This window comes from Nerophis lumbriciformis, linkage group LG35, assembly GCF_033978685.3.
Source record: "Nerophis lumbriciformis linkage group LG35, RoL_Nlum_v2.1, whole genome shotgun sequence".
Taxonomy (NCBI): domain Eukaryota; kingdom Metazoa; phylum Chordata; class Actinopteri; order Syngnathiformes; family Syngnathidae; genus Nerophis; species Nerophis lumbriciformis.
The window spans coordinates 15,930,287-15,936,286 of record NC_084582.2 but is presented as its reverse complement, the minus strand read 5'-3'; the positions used below and the strand labels follow the sequence as shown (position 1 = coordinate 15,936,286).

At 38.6% G+C, this 6,000-nt stretch overlaps 1 protein-coding gene across 1 annotated transcript in view; it reads left to right on the top strand.

Moving 5' to 3' along the window:
• Positions 1 to 5,078: 5,078 nt before the first annotated feature.
• The window catches only part of LOC133575428 (endothelin receptor type B-like), a 37,796-nt gene continuing 36,874 nt past the window's right edge, over positions 5,079 to 6,000 (top strand). Inside the window, exon 1 of the mRNA XM_061928158.2 lies at positions 5,079 to 5,284. The gene's annotated coding sequence lies outside the window, so the exon portion shown is untranslated. The remainder of the gene's footprint in view (positions 5,285 to 6,000) is intronic.

The window sequence follows — 6,000 nt, the reverse complement described above, 5'->3', positions numbered from 1 at the left end:
GGAAAGCACCCGCCCCCATAGAACAGGAAGCGCTTCTTCTTCTACTGTAAGCAACCACCCGCCCCCGGAAGAAGAAGAAAAAACGCGCGGATATCACCGTACGTTTCATTTCCTGTTTACATCTGTAAAGACCACAAAATGGCTCCTACTAAGCGACAAGGATCCGGTTCATAAAAAGACGCAATCTCTCCATCCGCACACGGATTACTACCGTATTTCACAGCAACTGATATTCCTGTGAACCGCACTGTGGAACGGGAGCACGTACGGTGAATATTCGCACCACAGGGAATGAGAAGTCATCCTTCACTGTGGTTCTAGCTTGCCATGCTAACTTCCACCCATGGTGATATTCAAAAGGAAGACCTTGCCAAAAGAGACCTTTCCAGCCGGCGTCATCATAAAAGCTAACTCGAAGGGATGGATGGATGAAGAAAAGATGAGCGAGTGGTTAAGGGAAGTTTACGCGAAGAGGCCGGGTGGCTTTTTTCACACAGCTCCGAAGGCGAACACACCTTCACTAAGACGGGCAGACAGCGCCGGACGACATACGCCAACATCTGCCAGTGGATCGTAAATGCCTGGGCAGATATTTCGGTCACAACTGTGGTCCGAGCTTTCCGGAAGGCAGGATTCACAGAACAACAGCGACACTGACTCCGATGACTTCGACGAGACGGAACCGGCCATTTTGGATACCACGCTTGCGCAACTTTTCAATTCGGACACCGAAGACGAAGAATTCGAAGGATTTACGAATGAAGAATAACTTCAGAAGGTGAGCGCTATGTTTATTTTGTGTGTTGTGACATTAACGTTCGAGCAACATTATGTTGCTATTGCTCTACACCATTTTGAATTTTACTATGTTTGTGATTGCACATTTGCGTACATTTTGGGACAGAGTTGTTAGAACGCTGGTTTTCAATATATTATTAAAGTTTGACTGAACTATCTGACTGTTTTTTTGACATTCCCTTTAGCGCAGCGTAGGCGCGGCTTATAATCCGGGGCGGCTTATTGGTGGACAAAGTTATGAAATATGTAATTCATTGAAGGTGCGGCTAATAATCCGGTGCGCCTTATAGTGCGGAAAATACGGTACTTTATTGACACATATCATTTCCAGGTGTTTGCGGGCCAGATAAAATGATGTCAGATATGGCCTTGAGTTCGACACCTGTGTCGTAGATTCATCTTTGGAGCATGTAATAAATAGCCACTGACCACTAAGGCTGCACCTCGCCAAGGAGGCCCGTTTGTGTGAATAACTGCATGTGATGAATGACAGGGAGCTTCATATGAAATTTGAGTGCACATACTGTATATTTGAAATGCAATCCTGTTCTGTCACTTACAAGAATATAATGCCTGATTTCCCCGGACATGCTCATTGTTCCCAGTGGTGAGTGCGTTAAAAATGTAAAGCATATGTTTTTATTACAAACCCTGTTTCCATATGAGTTGGGAAATTGTGTTAGATGTAAATATAAACGGAATACAATGATTTGCAAATCATTTTCAACCCATATTCAGTTGAATATGCTACAAATACAACATATTTGATGTTAAAACTGATAAACATTTTTTCTTTTGCAAAGAATCATTAACTTTAGAATTCGATGCCAGCCACATGTGACAAAGAAGTTGGGAAAGGTGGCAATAAATACTGATAAAGTTGAGGAATGCTCATCAAACACTTATTTGGAACATCCCACAGGTGTGCAGGCTAATTGGTAACAGGTGGGTGCCATGATTGGGTATAAAAACAGCTTCCCAAAAAATGCTCAGTCTTTCACAAGAAAGGATGGGGCGAGGTACACCCCTTTGTCCACAACTGCGTGAGCAAATAGTCAAACAGTTTAAGAACAACGTTTCTCAAAGTGCAATTGCAAGAAATTTAGGGATTTCAACATCTACGGTCCATAATATCATCAAAAGGTTCAGAGAATCTGGAGATATCCCTCCACGTAAGCGGCATGGCCGGAAACCAACATTGAATGGCCGTAACCTTCGATCCCTCAGACGGCACTGTATCAAAAACCGACATCAATCTCTAAAGGATATCACCACATGGGCTCAGGGACACTTCAGAAAACCACTGTCACTAAATACAGTTGGTCGCTACATCTGTAAGTGCAAGTTAAAGCTCTACTATGCAAAGCGAAAGCCATTTATCAACAACATCCAGAAACGCCACCAGCTTCTCTGGGCCCGAGATCATCTAAGATGGACTCATGCAAAGTGGAAAAGTGTTCTGTGGTCTGATGAGTCCACATTTCAAATTATTTTGGGAAATATTCGACATCGTGTCATCCGGACCAAAGGGGAAGTGAACCATCCAGACTGTTATCGACGCAAAGTTGAAAAGCCAGCATCTGTGATGGTATGGGGGTGCATTAGTGCCCAAGGCATGGGTAACTTACACATCTGTGAAAGCACCATTAATGCTGAAAGGTACATACAGGTTTTGGAACAACATTTGCTGCCATCTAAGCGCCATCTTTTTCATGGACGCCCTTGCTTATTTCAGCAAGACAATGCCAAGCCACATTCAGCACGTGTTACAACAGCATGGCTTCGTAAAAAAAGACTGCATGTACTTTCCTGGCTCGCCTGCAGTCCAGACCTGTCTCCCATCAAAAATGTGTGGCGCATTATGAAGTGTAAAATACGACAGCGGAGACCCTGGACTGTTGAACGACTGAAGCTCTACATAAAACAAGAATGGGAAAGAATTCCACTTTCAAAGCTTCAACAATTAGTTTCCCCAGTTCCCAATCGTTTATTGAGTGTTGTTAAAAGAAAGGGTAATGTAACACAGTGGTGAACATGCCCTTTCCTTTTTTTTTTTTTTTTTTTTTTAAATATGTCCTGTCCAGCTTCTCAGGCAAATCATATAGTTGATGTAGATGCCCATATCGGCTGTTCAGATTTACTTTACAAAAGAGAAGTGTAGGATACTTCACTTGTTGCCTTATTTGTATTTGACTTAATTAAATGTATTTATATTATCATTTGGTGCAGCCGGGCCGGAGCAACATGCCCTTTCCCAACTACTTTGGCACGTGTTGCAGCCATGAAATTCTAAGTTAATTATTATTTGCAAAAAAAAATAAAGTTTATGAGTTTGAACATCAAATATCTTGTCTTTGTAGTGCATTCAATTGAATATGGGTTGAAAAGGATTTGCAAATCATTGTTTTCCGTTTATATTTACATCTAACACAATTTCCCAACTCATATGGAAATGGGGTTTGTATATTAGATTAGACATTAGACATTAAACATTAGACAAACTTTAATGATCCACAAGGGAAATTGTATATTTATAGTTGAGGTTTCTGTGGTGTATCCGTTATACAGTGCTCAATACCGGGGTTGAGTGGAAGAGGGAAACCTGCGAAACACTGTAGGGATGACATTGTCAGGGTATATTGGTGACAAACCCCAAGATGCAGAGATGACGGCAGGCATTGAGCGAGAAAACATGATTTAATACTATAGCAAAAAAACAAACAAAAGGGTACAAACAAAAGGCGCGCACAAGGCGGAGAACAAACTTGGCTATGAACTAAAATAGCACAAAGGCTAACTGTCGACAAGAAACAAAAACACTTACTGTGACACGAAGGAACTATGACATGAGCAGAGTGAACAAAAGTAGACAGAGCAACGACAAGTATTATGACAGGTAGTAGGGACATCGACAATGACAATAATCCAGCACTGACTGGAGGGGAAGGCAGGTTTAAATAGCAGCTGGCTGATTGACACCAGGTGTGGCCAGGTGCCAATCAGCCACAGCTGAGGGGACACAGCACTCAGGGAGACAAACAGGAAACAGAACCAAAACAAGAGCGCTGACAGGAAATACTACACACACAGAGGAAAAACTAAAACACAACCAAACTGTCAGGGGCAAGCCTGACAGATATAGCCTCTGTGTTTTTTCCTGACCTAACTTATACATATATATATATATATATATATATATATATATATATATATATATATATATATATATATATATATATATATATATATATATATATATATATAATAAATCAAATATATATATACACATATATATTTATATATATATATATATATATATATATATATATATATGTATATATACATATATACATACATATATAATGTATATATAATAAATCAAAAATACATACACACACACATATATATATATATATAGAGAGAGAGAGAGAGAGAGAGAGAGAGAGAGAGAGAGAGAGAGATATATATATATATATATATATATATATATATATATATATATATATATATATATATATATATATATACACATATATATATAGAGAGAGAGAGAAAGAGAGAGAGAGAGAGAGAGAGAGAGAGAGAGAGAGAGAGAGAGAGAGAGAGAGAGAGAGAGAGAGAGAGAGAGAGAGAGAGAGAGAGGGAGAGAGATACGGATGGTGTGTTTGACAGCAAAGCAGCTGGAAAGAGATACTATTGTATTACTTTCATACAACATATCTTGTTTTTATTTTGTTATTTTTAAAAAGCATGTTGTATTAAAATGTACTTTCTTTTTGGGGGGCAAGCTCCAATTAAGTAGATTTTAACGACCTTGATTGAAGATACGAGTGTTTTGCGTTAAAGGCGACGTCACAGAACCAATTTAGCTCGTAAGTTGAGGTACCACTGTTTAGGGTGCAACTGCACAATATTAGAAACAGTTCACTATGTTTTTTGCATTGCAGGTTTACACCACTGCACGTTTGATTTAACAATTTTAAATTAGAAATAAGAAGGATTGTATTCACTTGAAAATATCAATTCATCAAGATTTATTTTTAAATGTGTTTTTACACATGGCTACTATCAAACCACAGTAAATTGTGCAGGGGATGTCTACCTAATGTTGTGGACAACATCTGGATTGTTTTTTTTGTTTTTTTTTGTTTTTTGTTAATGCATCAAGAGAAGGACTGAATTATTATTATTTTTTTTTTTTTTTAAACAGACCGTAGGACTTTCACGAGTAAGAGTGAAAGTTTAGGCGCACTTGGCTGTGCATCTGCGCGGACACGTGATTGGCTGAGTGTCTTTGGCGCATATAAAACAGCGCATTGTTCTGCGGCGCGTCAGAGCGCAGACTGGCTGGGTGGAGAGGAGCCAAGCACTAACAGGACTCACTGGACACTGGGGGGGGAATCCGACTATGCCTTTCCAACAACACATGGAACGTTAATAAGAACAACTTTTGACCTGACCATTATCTCTGCATTTCCATTCTCTGGTAAGTCATCATTGGATTGTGAATTAAGAAACTGGAAAAAGTTAATGAAGTGGTTCATTTGCCATGAGTCTGTTTTTGAATGGTGTTAACTATATGAATGAATGACCTGCAGACTGCGATATTGATTAGCAAAACTTTGCATTTTAATCAACTCAAGTTGAAAGATTTTAAAGAGGTGCATTTGACCTCTTATACTTGAATGTAATAATAATATGGTAACACTTTAGCATGGGGACACATATTAATTAATATGTGTTGTATTAATATTAATTAACGCCATTAATTAGTTGCTTATTAACATGCACATTAGTAACATATTGGCTCTTAATTAGTCATTATTAAGTAATTATTAATGCCTTATTCTGCATTGCCTTATTATACAACAATTAACTAAGAGTCTTCCCTCAATAACCTCAGAATTATTGCTTATTAGTTACCCTAACCCTAACCCTCATATGTTCCCCTAGTGTCCAAATAACTCTAAATGAAGTCTTTGTTACTTTAATAAGCAAGTAATTAATGGTGAATATGTTCCCCATACTAAAGTGTTACCAATAATATGTGATCTATGCCATCTAGTCAATTGTGTGTGGCCTGCAGTGTGAAAGTGCAGCTGCAATAGTACATTTAAAAATTGTGCTGCACTTTTACATGTGGATTTAACCGATAAAGACTGGATTTAGAGGGGTTGTTTTTTTTAAGTGTAAGAAACTGCA